Here is a 15,804-nt window from a genome sequence, read left to right as displayed (position 1 = left end):
CGAAAAAAAAAAAAAAAACATGATAAAACATCATAAGGGAATGAAAACCAAGCTAGAACTCAAGAAATAAATAGAAGCAAAAAATAAAACATTACATAGATATATTAGAAGCATTCAGCACACATGGACTGAGACCACATTTAAGAACATGTAGAGAGATGAACAAAATCATACGACTAACAAGATAGAGAAGTCCAAACACTCTTCTTCCCTCTTCTTTCATGGCAAGGGATCAATAGATATTATTTAAAATTAGGTGAAAATTAAAATAACTTCTCACTTATGGAAAAATATATGAATAGCTCTTAAGTATATAAAAAGCTGCCAATCTTATTTATAATGAAAGAAATGCAAGTTAAAACTACACTGAGATAGAATTTCTCATCTTTCAAACTGACAAATAGCCAAAATTTTGATAATAAAGGCTTAAAGAATCAGACACCCTCATACATTGCTTGTGGATATGCAAAACATTTTTCCTATAGAGGGCAAATGTACAATACATACCTATATGTGTATGCATACATGTATATATGTATATATGTATTTTACCCTTTGACCCATCAGCCTCGCTTCTAGAAATCTACTCCAAATACAAACTAGCAACAATAAAAAGTGACTATGCCCAAGGCAATTCATTGCAAGAATTCGGAAAAAAATGAAAAAGGAAACAAGAAAGAGAGAGAGAGAGAGAGAGAGAGAGAGAGAGAGAGAGAGAGAAGAGAAAGAAAGAAAGAAAAAAGAAAGAAAAAGAAAGAAAGAAGACGAAGGAAGAAAGAAAACGAAGAAAGAAGAAAGAAGCAGAGGGTGAGCTTTAAGGGTCTTGCTTTAGTGCTCCTGTCCTGCCGCCTTCCGTCCTGCCTCCTTCCGTTCCTTCTTCCGTCCTGCCTTCCGTTCATAAAGAAAGAGAAACTATCATATATCCACACAAACAAATACTATACAGCTGTAGAAAGGAGTGAGGAGGTTCTCTCTATACACTTCTATTTCCAAGCTACATTGCTACATGAAAAAAAGCAAGGTGCACAATAGTGTTTACCTTTACATAAGAAAGGCAATATTGCAAAAATGTCTGCATTCTTGCTTATATATCTTAAAGAAATGAAGGGTAAACAAAAAAATTAAAATGGTTGTGAGGAGGAAGGAAAGAATAAAGTAGAGGAGAGAAGGAAGAATGCTAGACTTCTCTGAATGTACTGAGTTTTAGAGTTTTGACTTTGGAATCATATAAATGTTTTACATTATTAAAAAAACAATTAACTCATAAATCAATCCAAAATAATCAGAAGCAAACAAAAAAAAATAAGCCTTAACTATAAATTATGTCAGCTTTATAACCACATGGAAACAAATTTCAAGTGACTTCAAAACACAGTACTTTTACTCTAATTTCAGTATTATTTACTCTAATCACAGTAATTAGAAGGGTATCCTCTAGGACACAAAAACTGCCAAAGTAATCTTAAACTGCATTTAGTATTCTTATTCTCTACCTACACACACACACAAATACTAGGGTAAAGAAAATAAATAATTATATTCATGTTATTATGAAATAAGGTTTTCAGCATAAGAACAAAAAATACAAATGTAAAATGAAAAAACTTAAAAGCCTATAATTTTATATTTGAATTAGAAATATCAGTATGATTTCATTATATATTTCTCTTCCTAAAAATATATCATCTCCCTAGCCCTGTATGTAGATGTGTGTATGTGTGTATGCAGTAATGACTACCTATCATATAGATTGTGTTCCCTAAATACTATTTCCCAATAAAAAGAACTAGTCACCTTGAAGAAAAGCCTGGTTGAAGGTCTAGGCAGGAAATGCACAAAATGATTCTGGGACACCCTTTGCCAGAAAGCAAAGCCCACTTGGGCTTTACTGAAAGGCTCAGGAGCCAATTTAAAGGGATTCTCACTGGCCAAAATTTGGAAAATTTGAGCATTAAAAGAATAAATGCAATACACTGAAACATATTCAATTTATAAAAATTCATTGGTTTAAAAAAACATAACCTCATTGGTCACCTTCAAAGCAGCTAGAATACTATGCTATTTTTCTGAGAATTAATAAATAATAAGAAATAATCAAGTATTTTCGTGATTTTCTGGCATGAATTATACTTTAATGCGATGAATTAATAAATAGACTAAATCCAACTAAGACACACCAATAAAGAATTATAAAATGGTAAAAATTACCATTTACATCCCCCTAAAAAAGTAATAGATCCAGACAACCATCATCAACAAAGCCTAAAACTGCTAGATGAATGTTTAGTGGAAATTTTGAGAATCAGGCTTATGGAGCCTGAACACACCGATCAATTTTAACACTGCCAAAAGTGAGACAACCCAGATTCTATGCCTTCTGATGTGACGCAAATGAAAGTCCACCACATCAACTATAGGTATTCTTGCCAAAAGACCTGAAATCCATCTCTATCTAGATCTAACTACCAGAAGCAACTAAAAATCTCACTAATACAGCCACTTTAGAAAACAGCTTGGCAGTTTCCCATAAAGTTAAACATATACCCATCCTGTGAACCAGTAATTTCACTACTTAGATATTTACCCAAGAGAAATGAAAGCACATGTGCACATAGAGCCTTATATGCAAGTGTTTATGGTGGCCTTATTCATAATAGTCAAAAACTGGAAACAACTCAAATTGCCATGAACAGGTGAACAGATAAACGATTTTTGGTATAATCATATCGTTGCATAATATTCAAGAAAAATAACTGTTGATACAGACAACAAAACGAATATCTCAGAGGCATCATGCTAAGTGAAAGAGGCAGACAAAAGTCAATATATACTGTATGATTCCACTTATATAACATTTTTGAAAGGGCAAAAATATAAGGACAGAAAACAATAGTAGTTGGCCTCAGAGAAGGGTTAAGGAAGTAAACAGACTACAGAGGGCATAAGGAAAGTTTTGGATTGATGGAACTGTTCTATTTGATTACGGTGGTGGTTATATGACTGAATAGAATTGTCGGAATAAATTTCTACTGATATCCATTGGCTCTATAAGCTCTTTGAGTGGATTTCTCACTAAGATTTCTGAACTAATGCTTTCAAAAGTTAACATCATGGATAGGTCTTGAGATAATCACGCTATGCAAAATAAATCAGACATAAAAAGTTGAAAACCACATGATATCACTCACATTTGGGATATAAATCTAAAAGCAACAAACCAACATGACAGACAAACAGACTGATGGACATGGACAGTGGACTAGTGGTTACCAGAGGGCAGGGGAATGGGGGGAGATAGACAGGAGTAATAGGGGTCAAATATGTGGTAACAGAAAGAGATCCAACTTTGGGTGATGAACACACAATGCAATATATATACAACATATTGTTGAAGTGTACACTTGAAACTTATTGGATTTTGTCATCCTAATAACTTTTAATGTCATCCTAATAACTTTTAATAATAAAAAAACTTAAATAGCTTCTTTTAGCATCTTGACCCCTCTGATACATCATTCAGTTTATTTGGTGCCTGAAACCTATTTAACTTCTTAATAATATTTGCTTCCCAGGTTTCAAACCTGTGTGTACAGGTTATCCTTGATGTTATCGAATACATCTGACATGTTATCTATTTGATTTGTAATTTTTTCTGGCAAGAACTCTAAGTCAACTTGCATATATATTTACAGTATAAAACTATAACAATCAAAGCTTTGAGTATTTTGTTTGTTTTTGTACTCCTTTTAAAAAATATAATCAGTTCTTATTGTTCTTATTTTTAACAATGGAATTTTTAAAAAGGCAAATTATTGTCCCTGCATCATCATGTTAATATCTGGAGATTTTTAGCAAAATTTTAACTAATACACTTTTGTCCTTTTTCTAATACCATTGAGTGAAAGAACCAAGAATCTCAGCACACGTACTTACACAAACTGGTTTTAGTAGGGTACACAGCACAGAGCCCAGAGTCTTCAATGCAGTAGTTATTTTTTGAGTATCAAGAAGTCCTGCCTCCGAATTCTTTCCTCCTACCGAAAAGCTTTTTTTCCCAGTTAGAGCGATCCAGTTAATTTTGACCTAACAGAAGCTGAAATTCAAGTTAAATTTGTTGCTAGATTGAAAGAGTAAAAGGGCAACCGTAGCTAATCTCATTTACAACACTCTATTAGAAAAAAATACTAAGACTATATTTATACAAAATAGCTATATATTTTTTATTTTATACATTGGCTTGATCATGTCTCTTCTAACATGTAGGTATTTGACCTTATTTAGATAAATTCTCATTTCCAATAAAACTAAACCTCTTTAATCTTTCTTCTGCGCTGAGTAACAGAACAATTTTTTTTCTGCTCCTACAAAACTTGGAGCCACACTTATGCCTACATAAATCAGTGTGTGCGTTAAAAGAACAGAGGTTCTCTACTTTTTTTTTCCAATAAAACACAAGTAACATTTAAAGTATATTTATCATTCACTGTCCAACATACTCTCCTCATACTGGACTGCCCCCTTGATAAGGGAGACAGCTAGTTTCCATGAAATTCCCCCAAAAGATTTTTGTAACCCCGTATTTTCTCTCCCATATATCCATAACACACCAATGTCATAAAATCATAATCGAGAACTGTTGTATTATTTGCCTTATTCCTAGCTCTGTTTTATATCATCTTACTTGTTTTTCTTCCTTCTTTCACTCCACTTTTAATTTATTCTATCTTGAATTTCATGTAGTCTTGCAAGTCATCTTAAATCCTTTCTAGAACAAGGTAAGGAATAAATAAATAATCATTCCATGTATCTGCAAAATCAATCTCTTCTCGTTTATCCTAGATAAAGCTTTAAAATTTTAACTCCTTGCTGCTTCTTAACTATTCTCTACCATATTGAACATCTAAGTTCCAAAATCGGAGTTCCTTTTTTTTTGCTTTTATCAATTCTGCTTAAAAGTATTTAAGGCTGCATATAAAAAATACAGGACAAGCATCCATGCACAGTTTAAGTTTAGAGGCCCATAAGAGAAATTAAATTGTTTACACAAAGAATCTGCTTGCTGCACAAGTTTGATGTCTAAAGAATGTAAAGCTTCCAGTGTCTTACATAGGGTTACTCAAATAGTAATAGCTCGGTTACACAGGAGGAATTTTTAAATGCTCTGATGTAAAACTACTATAGCTTGGGCATTGGTACATGAGAATTCGTTTTAGTACATTTTTAAAATTACTAATTAACACTCCAAATAGCAGAATTGAGCCTCTGCTCAATTGAGTCTGCTTGAGTTGTTATGAAAGAAAAAATGTGCAAGAGAATCACATTTTTTATCTAAATCTGAAATGCCTGCTAATCTACTCAAAAAAGTAGATGTTTATAAAATTGGAGCTTTCGTGAAGTAGTTTAGAGTTTAGTGTTATGAAAAGGAAAATTAATTGTAAAAGTAATGAATGCACAACATGGTAGTTTCTATTCATCCCATTTTATAGAAATAATGTCCTTTCATTTCCCCAAAGTTATCTAACCAAAGCAACAGATAATCTACAATTATTAGGATTTGCCTTACAGCGAAGTTTGATTTTAAAAAGTTTGACACTTCACTCACCTAGTGCAGGACAGAGTATTGCCCATATAAAGATACTAAACCAATTGTCTAAGCAATTTCTTATGTTTAGAAATTCAGTGCCACTATGATGGCTCACAATTCAGCTTATGATGCATTTGTAAACGAACAGCCTGACAAGCACTCTAGTGTATTTCAGGATGACTGACGGGGACGTAGTGGCTCAAGCAGGAATGGGGGATGGGCGCTCTTAAAGCAACACGCCAATGCAGGGCTACATCAAACAGAATCAGACTTGAGATTTTATTTTTCAAATATGCGATGAAATAATGACATATTATCTGGCGTTAGCTTTTAAACATAACTTTTGTGTGTATTATGTCTCCAAAACTTTCCAAAGTAGTTTTAAGAATTTTAAGAGTAGAAAGAAAACATTTTAAAACAAGCATGCAATGTGACACTTCCCTGAACTTACCAAACTTCTAAATTACTTAAGAATATTCTAATTATTTTTAACACAAATTAAGTTAGGGTACCCAGAAAAAAAGCAGTTCTCATCTCACCTCTAGATACTTGCCAATTGCTCTTAACATAGTAACTTAACTGATGACAATAATTTAAACATCTTGGATTAATTAGAATTGTTATTGAAGACTGAGGCAGAAGATCCATGTATTTTGTTTCCTGCTGTATTTTCCTTCCTATCACCCATCTCCATGGTTAAAAAAGTAGATCAAAAGATGAAGAAATTTTAATTGTGGGTATTTCCATATTACTTTGACTTCAGAAAATATTTATATAAGTGACACATTGGCTTTATTCTTAATATTTATAATTTTCCCTATATTATTTCTCAAAACGCTGTGCCACTCAATCCTTTAATACAGCAATCGGCCCTATTTAAAAAAGAAAAACGAAAAGAAAGAAAAAGCTACTGGTTTCAAATGCAATCCCTCATTTAGCCAGCAGAGGGTATTATTTCATTCTAAAAGCCCACGATATTATATCTATTGACATTTGTTATTATAACTGAACTGGGACACAACATCTCAACTTTCTCTATTAAATGTATTTTAGAAATATCCCATTTTATTTCATCCATATACGTTTGACTTATAGAGCCCATGTTGGGGTTTACTAGTTTTCATTATGTGACAATGTCTACCACTATTTCTTCTTCAATTAGTTCAATCAGACGCATTCTCACGGTGATGAAAGAAAAGAACTAGAAGGCTAAGAAGTAGCAGAATTGGGTTTAACCATTACTATGACGTTCCATAACCTCAGATTTTTCTGGGAACAAAAAAACCCAAAAACCTACAGAAAGATTCCAAGCCCCATTAGAAAATCTAAAACACATTACGAAGGAAATAGAACTACACTGTAAAATAAAATAATTTATCCTCAAAATTACATGATATTTTTAAATTCTTTAATATTTTCTAATCACCCAGGTTAACATGTACTAATTATCTATTATATATTAGATGCTACAGCCTAATTTTAGAAGATACGTATCCTGTTATCACAACATTATTATATTTCTCATGAGCACGCAAAGTCATGACTAACAAAGACCTCATAGAAGCTACAAGTTATCTTACAACTTAACACTCACTTCAGTTTGAAAAAGCACAAACATTGATTTGCCTGATTTACTCTAAAAATAAAAATTTTACTATTTGATTAGCTGAAGTCATTAACCACCAGAAATTTATCTTGACTGAAAATAAAAATGTCCTGTGCTTCTCTAAAGCTATTATCACAAATACTAAGTTTATTAAGTTAACGATGGAAAAAAATAAAACAGATCTAAAGGCTCAAAAACTTGCTTTCAGACTTGCCAGTAATGACACATCCTTTATGCTAAAGTGTTAACTTTTCCAAAGGGAAAAGGAAATAATAATCTTCCTCAATTGTGATTCAAAATAGAAAGTTATAGCTTCTTTTTTTTCAAAAGAAAATTCTCTTTTTGAAAATGAAAGGAAAGTTCAGTTTTTTTCCTCATGTAATAACTAATGGTAGCCATGTAAAAATCATATCTTACATTTGGAAATAAAACATAACATTTCTTCAACTGTTATTGATTTTTCATCAAATTTTATGTTTTTAATATTCTAAACTGATACATTCTCTATAGGACAAAAGAGATATTCAGAATTATTTTTCAAATTAACTTATTAGGTAAGCACCAAGAAACAAACGGAAAAGTCATTTTTTTTTCAGTCATCTGCTTATCCTTTTTGCCAACCTTGCACATATTTTAGAATATATGGATAACTAATTTTTTTTTTATGTTTTCATCTAACCACTTAATTCCACTTTACTTTCCAACTCTGAGTTCGGTTCCTGAAATAGGTTCCCCTGAATTATGCCTCATTCGGTGATTTTTGGTTTCCCCAGGTGCCTTAAGAATCTACATCTAACAGCATTGTTAGTCTCAATTCTATTTGTAGTTTAAAAAAAAAAAAAAACCTTTTTAAGAAATAGTAGGTTTTTATTGGAGGGAGGGAGTGGATTGGATGACTAGTGAATAGATACTATTTATTTAAAATAATCCTTTTTACTTTTCGCAAAAATGTCTCCAAACATTTCATGCTTATTTGAATTTTCAACACACTTTTTATGTTTCATTTTATCTTTAAAACAATTTATTTCCCTCCTAAACTATTACAACTGGCTTGTAACAGATAATGTTGACACCAATGAGCAGATCTACAGCAAGTCCTAACTCTGACACACATTAGATATGATGAGTTTGAGGTGTGAGTGGCATATGCAATGTTATGCCTCATTGGCAAGTGAAACTTCAGAATCCTAGAGCTCAGCAGAAAAATCAAGCCTAAAGATGGAGGGAGATATGATACCTCTACATCCATGTTATGCCTTAAACCATGAGACCAGAAGAGCTCTCGCAAAGCTGAGAGTAGTGGGAGATAAGGCACCAAAGATTACTTTGCAAAATGAGTACCCATTAGGGGTAGGAAGAGAAAGGAAGCCATGAAAGGAATAGGCAGAAATGCAAGGCAAACTTGGTTCAAGTTCAGGCTCCATTTTACAATGTTTGGCCTTGTCCATGTTGACCTCCATTTACCCTGTTTTCCTCATGTTGTGAAATAAGACCTATAAAGTTGCTATGAAGAGTAATTATTTATAAAATTACCCATAGAATCTAAAGGAGTGCCCATTATAGTGCTAAATAATTCACTAATCAATTAATAATATTTTGTGGAAAAATACTTTTCTCTTTGTGAAATTCTACTTTTCCAAACCAAATATCATTGAATTTTAGAAGGTTGTTATGAGAGATATCAAACAGACTGTCTATCTAATTTTAAAATAAATGAAAGGTCATTAAGGTCACGTATTTTTATTTAGCAAATTGAATCCATTTCACCAAGGAAAGTCATCTACCCCATTCATGAAAATAACTTATAATTAAGTAACAAGAAAACATGGTCCTAAAATGGAAGAGTTTATGAACTGCTTCCAAAATTGTAACAAATACTTAATATAGAAAATGAAAAATGCACTAACACATATTAATAAATTGTGTATGCTTGTTTAAAGAATTGGGTAAGGTATAGTTAAAGGATAGAATACTGAACTAAAAGCAAAAGAACAGCTATAAGTAAAAATAGAAACCTCTGGTGTCTTGTTCCCACGTAAGACTTACGGAGTTGTGCCAACCTGCTTCATTCCAGAGCAGAGAGTCATTATGTAGCTGATGCTACTTTAGAAAGGGAGGAAAGAAATCCTTTCTCCCACTCTGTTTCCAAAGATAATGACAGAAAACTATAGAGTGATGAATTTCACTACCAAGTAGCCATGTTTATTTAATTCATGTCCATACCGACTCTAAAATGTCAAGTCCACTAATTTTGCATTATAGAGCAAAAGACATATATGGACAAAAACAAAGAAAATCCATTTTGAAAAACTCATATCCCTGAATTGTCCAAAAAATAACTGTTATAGTCACTAAACTTAAACTATAACATTATTCCTGGCGAGCCTGCAATTATATTGAAAAAAAAAAAAATGAAGATCATCACAGAGTAAAGGAAAATAATTTAACTCAGTCATAAACATAGTGAGTCACATTTCTTCAACTCTGAATAATAACCTTACCCAACAACCTGAGTAACCCACACACACACATATTCCCAAGCCATTCCCACTTTTTTTCTCCTGGGTCTTGAGTATATAGGATTAGATTGATACAATCAATCATGCTCCTTGGTTAAAGTTCAACTGACGGAACTGGTCCATAAAAAGCTTGTTTTCTTGTAATTTTTGTCATATTCTGTATTCCTAACCTCAGTTCCATTCTATTCCTCCTTTCCTATAGGCAATCACCATGTAGTAGTTAAACAGATGCCTTTCCAATCAACTTTCCATAATATTTTTACATATGATGCATAGCTCTATGGATGGATGGATTTTTAAATTTATACAAACAGTATTATATTTCCTATCTCAACCTCCCTCTCTCTCTCCCCTTCAGTATGATGTTTTAGTGGTCTATCCATGTTGAACTATATAGATGTGGTTAACACCACAGGTTAGTTAACCCAACGCATAGTCCCAGCTTTGTTCTTCTTTGCCTTTCACTGCTATGGAACCAGGACACAAGATTCCCCAGCCTTTTTCGCAACTCAGATTGACAGGTGACAGAATTCTGGAAGGTCAGTGAGATGTTAGCAGAAGTCTGCTGAGAAGGTTTCTGGCAACGCTTTTGTTTTCCCTATAAAAAGGGAGTCAGACAATATCGCCATGGCCCTTGCTTGGTCTTTCCTTCTAATCTCTGTGGTACAATGCCAGGACATAAAAGCAGTCTTACTGCACAGCTGAGAAGGAAAAATGACAGAGCAGAACTATAGAAAGAGCTTGGGTCCTTGACGTCATCAGCTCTGACTTCTTACTTCCAGATTTCCTGTTATTTGAGAAAAATCAGTTCCCAACAAATATAATTGATTTAGTTTGTTCCTTTATTTTCCATTTGTATCATTCTAATATTTGCATTTGTAATGCATTTTATCTGTTTATATCCCTATCCAAGAATATCAAGGTAGTATCCAACTCATTGCTATGAGAAACAATGCTATAACAACATTCTCATTTGTGACTCTTTGTGTACCTATGCAAGAGTCCCTCTGGTATATACATTGTTATGGGCTGAATTGTGTCCTCCCTAAAATTCATATGGTTATAGTCCTAACCTCCTGTACCTCAGATGTAACTATATATGGAAAGAGGGCCTTTAAAATATGATTAGGTAAAACCAGGCCATTAAGGTGGGCCTTAATCCAATAAGAACAGATCTGGATACACACAGGGGGAAGACCATGTAAAGACATAGAGAAAAGAAAGCCATTTGCAAGCCAAGGAGAGACCTCAGGAGAAATCAAACCTGCCTGCCAACATCTCAATCTTTGATTTCTAGCCTTCAAACTCTAAGAAAATAAATTTCTTTTATGTAAGCTGTCCAGTCTGTGGTGTTTTGTTATGGCAGCCTTAGAAACTTAATACAATTCAGAAGTAGATTTTTGGGTCAGAATGCATGTGAGTGTTCAATTTCAGTAATTACCATTGGTCTCCAAAATAATATCACCAGCAGAGCATGTGAATTCACACGTCCCCTTCTCCTCGCCAGCACAAAGTAATGCATAACATTTCAAGTTCTGCCAACATGGGAGGTGCGAAGTTGTTGTTTCCATTTGCACTTTTAATTATCAATGTAAGTGATGATATATTTCTTAGCTTGACTATCCAGCCACTCAAGTGGTCTTCTTGTGAATTGCTTTCTTATATTTTTTATACATTTTCTCCAAGGTTGCCTGTCTATTTCTTACTGATTTCCAAGAATTCTCTATATATTCTGGATATAATCCTTTGTCAGTAATATTCCTTGAAAATCCCCTCTACCTGCTTGACGTGTCTCTCTTTGTATCCTTAAACATTCCACCATCTGTATATGTAAGTTCCATTTTTTTTTATATCCTTATATATATTTGGTTATTGCCAGACACAAATTTTTACCAATCTAATAGGTATGATAAGGTATCCCATCATTGTTTTAATCTATATTTACCTGATAACTAGTGAAGCAAGCTAAATACCTTTTCACTTACTTATTAATCATTCCAATTTCTTCTTCTGTGAGTTACCTTTTTTGCTGATTACTGACCCATTTCCCTGTTGCATTGTTCTTTTCCTTATTAATTTTTTAGGACTTCTCTATAAAATCTTATACTAAATCATCTTCGTTGAATGGTCTATCAGTAGGCTATACAATAATGCTGCATAACAAACTACCCTAAAATTCAGTGGCATAAAATATTTTCTCTTGTGTATTTTCAGCTTGGCTGGCAGTTGGCTGGCAGTTGGCTATTTCAAGGTGGGGCCAGCTGGGTTACTCCAAGCTGGTGCTTTAGAATCCAGGTCTGCTCCACATATTTCTTATTATCCTTGGACAAGTAGTCTAGCAGGAGCTAGACTTTTCTACTTGTCTATTCTTCCCATGGTAATAGCAAAAATACAAGAAGAGCAGGTAGAAACACACAGTGCTTCTTAAGGTGTAAGCACCAAACTGGCACTCTGCCTCTTCTGCCCACATTTCAATGAGGAAAGCAAGTCTAACACTAATGGGGCAGGGAAAGACTCTGTTTCTACTGGGAATTGCTGCAAAGCACATGGCAAAGGGCACCAATACAGAGAGGGTGAAGAATGGGGAACAATAATGCAATCCACTTAAATGGATGATTTGCAACTATATCCACTCAATTGGTATCTTTTATTTTTCTTCTTTTATGGTATAGTTCTCCACAAAGGAAGTTTTTATATTAATGTAATTAAATATTTCAGTCTTTTCTTTTACAGCTTATGTTTTGGGGATTTTATTTAATAAATTATTTCCTACCTTAAGTTCATAAATACATTCTCTTATATTTCTCCCAGAAGAATGCAATCAAGAGGATCAATGACCAATATATTTAAATTAGCATATGCATAAATGTAAGAGTTAAACAAGTAATCTAAGTTAAAAGCAATTATTCAAGGATGACTACTTATTACAGGTGAATTTTTGAGCTGGGTCTTTAAAAATTATTAATGGGTACGGGGTGACAAAGACTAAAAAGATTCAGGAATCATAAAGGATCACAAAACTTGAAATTCTTTCATAAACAGCTCTTCATTGATTTAAGCTATATATTCAAAACTGCCAAACACAAAGACTACAAGAAAATATATACTGTCTTCTCAGGTCGTGACATCTTGGAAAAAGAAAAAGAAACTTTTATAGAACTTAACAATAAAACAATATATGTTATGACGTCATATTTATAAAATATATGTGTATATGTTGTAATAGGAGACTCCAATCATTTTGAATAACAATGAGGTCTCACCTATTAACTTTTCAAATTAAAACCACTTCCCAATTGCTAGGCTGGCAGGGAGTCCAGTATCTTCCTTGTCCTTCAAATTGTTCGAGACCCCAGGGACTTCTAGATCCACATGCCTCAAAGACAGAAAACTAGGGAACTTGATTAGAAAACCAAAGGGACCTGTTGAAGGCTGCTGGTATCCTGCTCCTGGCACAATTTACTGATGAAAACTGATCCCCTGTGGCCCCATGTGACCTTTTCAATTGCTGTACTCTCGCCTTTACTGTGGTAGATCCAGATAACGGCCACAGTGATTCTTCAAAAGAGGAGCAGCCCGCCCCCTCAGAAGTATGGCATGGCACCCATGCCTACAGCTTTTTAGTTTACCAAGCACAGCTGCTGAGTCAGGTGGGCCTTCCAGGTCCGGTCACGTGCATTTCTATACACCCTTTCCCACTGAGTAATGTAGGCCACAATGGGGATGTGTTTAAGGGTCTCCAATGTTCTTTCTTACTAGGTCCTTTCTCAATCATGCCAAGTTCAATGCACAAAGCAACTTTGTGCATAATAATAAATACATAGTAAAAGGACCGAGTCCAGGTTGTCACTTCCTCTCTGAAGACTCCCAGACTCTACAAATTTCCTCCAGTCCTCCCATCGTAGACCAGCTCAGCAGATGAAGGAAACTGGGAAGGACAACCCTTAACAAATCAGAATAAGACCCTTAAATTAAGCTTAAATTAATGAAGAGCTGTCTCTCAGTATCTGAGAGACAAAAGGATAAAGACTTCATTAATGATTCACAAACACTAGTGAAATTTTCTCTTCCTGTATGGTTGCCAGATAAAATACAGAGTGCCCAGTTAACTTACAATTTCAGATAAATGACAAATAATTTTCTGGAATAAGTATGTCCTATGCAATATTTAGGACATACTCACGCAAAAAAAAAAAATTATTAGTTTTTTACCCATATTCAAACCTAACTGTGTCATATATTTTTATTTGTTAAATGGTCACTCTACCTTATTTATTTCACAAATGGGATAAACTGGAGGAGGCAAGGGCAAGAACTCCCTTATGCCTGAATTTAAAGCATCCAGAGAGCCAACCCTTACATCCATGTGTTCCGGCAACCTACCAGACACTTTGGACTGAAAGAGCCAACCAAAAAACCATCTCTCATCACCTTATGCTCAGGAGCTGCTTTGCAGGTAGCCAGAGATGTTTCCTGGCCACCTCCCAGCAACACATTTCTAACTGCACTCAGTTGGAAGATTTTCGTTCCCAGAAATCCAACAAGGGGTAAAAGGAGACAAGGGAAGAATAACATATTGTGCCCTGGAATATAAGTGCCCCAACAGTAGGAGCCGACATAAGAAAAACATCGGCAGAAAGATATTCTTGAGATTAGAATTTATGCATCTTTTTAGGTAGGTGAATCTTAATTGCTTCAAATTATCTAGGATTAAATTTACCTCTAAGTAGAGGACCAAATATTAGGAACAGGAGTATAGTTGCCCCACAGATATGTACCTCCTGTAGACCAGAAATTTAGTGAGATACTTGCCCTCCACTTTAAGATTTAAGAAGTAAATTCTGTAGTTCCAAAGTCGATAGTGATACATATCCAACCTTTGACAAAAGGGAATATATTATCTCACCTTTGACAAATGCCAAGACTGAATAAGTCCCTTACCTTTAAAAAGCAATGAATCGAAACCCAAATTAAAAGATTGTATAACATAAAGGAGGAAAATAATATCTTAAAGATGCAAGGGAAAATTATTCTTAAGAAGACAAAAGAAAATTTAGAATACATCTACTCTGTGTTCTCGGTAATATACCTAAACACTAAATTCTAGAAAAGAAGTGATGGAAAGACTAAATAAAATGAAAAGAAAGTTGACTGAAGTGAGAGGTCAAAATAAAAAGAGAACTGGAAAATATTTAAAAATAAAAGAATTCAACAAAACCAAGAAGACAATAAAGTAATTAAGATCTGAATTGAAAGAATTACTCTTCTCCTTTATCTTCTGCCTTTCTATCAGCAATTTCATCATTCAGAGAGCAACGAAGCAAAGAATGGAACTGCTACCTTGGGTTTAATCCTTACCAACAAAGAAGAATATTTTAGTGAAGTGAAAGTGACAGGAACCTTGGGAAAAATTGAACATATCACCTTAGAGTTCATTACAGCTAAGAAAGAAAACACAAAGCAAAGTAAGACAAGTATCTTAAATTGCTTAGTAGTTCAGAGAAAATATAAGAATGTCCCAGAGCCAGAGATCTAAAATGAAAGGTCAAAAAATAAAACCCACTACTTCAATCATGAATGAGGAAAAACAGGAGAGAATGTATGCAAATATCTTATTTTGTGGTATACAGGAAGCTTTCTAAAAAGCTGAGATTTTGAAAGGACACACAAAAGTAGAAAGAAGGGAGTAAAGGCAAGGATGAACATATCAATGTAGTATTCACTGACTTATCAGAAGAGTGAACTAAACCAAGGATGAGCAAAGACTTGTGAAAACACTCAAAACAACACAAAAACTTTTTGATTGTATCTGAGGAAGAAAGGACAAAAAAGGTACAACCTCCCTCCTCCAGTCCCAGGGAGATTTCACGTTGTTGACAAGTAACAAAGAAGAAGCAAAATGACAATGTTTTAAATTTGCTTTCATCTTGTCTACAAAAGAGAACGCTCTTTAAATGGAAAGACCTGGTCAACAATCTTGAGAAGAAACTGATAAACAAGACAGGAGAAAAGATAGTAAGGGAATGTTTAACTGTTTGTGTTAATGTCCATTTCCAGGGATATTCTATTACAACAGAATAGAATTTCTCATTGTC

At 34.0% G+C, this 15,804-nt stretch overlaps 1 protein-coding gene across 3 annotated transcripts in view; it reads right to left on the bottom strand.

Moving 5' to 3' along the window:
• Positions 1-15,804, bottom strand: part of CTNNA3 (catenin alpha 3) — a 1,366,626-nt gene that overhangs the window by 1,338,740 nt on the left and 12,082 nt on the right. The window contains exon 1 of one of the 3 annotated variants that reach the window (XM_036222547.1): positions 3,934-7,435. The exons of the other annotated variants lie outside the window; for them this stretch is intronic. The gene's annotated coding sequence lies outside the window, so the exon portion shown is untranslated. Of the gene's footprint in view, positions 1-3,933; positions 7,436-15,804 lie in introns of those variants that run through there. 3 annotated transcript variants of the gene reach the window in all.

Source organism: Rousettus aegyptiacus, unplaced genomic scaffold, assembly GCF_014176215.1.
Source record: "Rousettus aegyptiacus isolate mRouAeg1 unplaced genomic scaffold, mRouAeg1.p scaffold_m13_p_6, whole genome shotgun sequence".
Taxonomy (NCBI): domain Eukaryota; kingdom Metazoa; phylum Chordata; class Mammalia; order Chiroptera; family Pteropodidae; genus Rousettus; species Rousettus aegyptiacus.
Note: the sequence above shows the minus strand (reverse complement) of the source record. Positions and strands in the feature narration are given on the sequence as shown.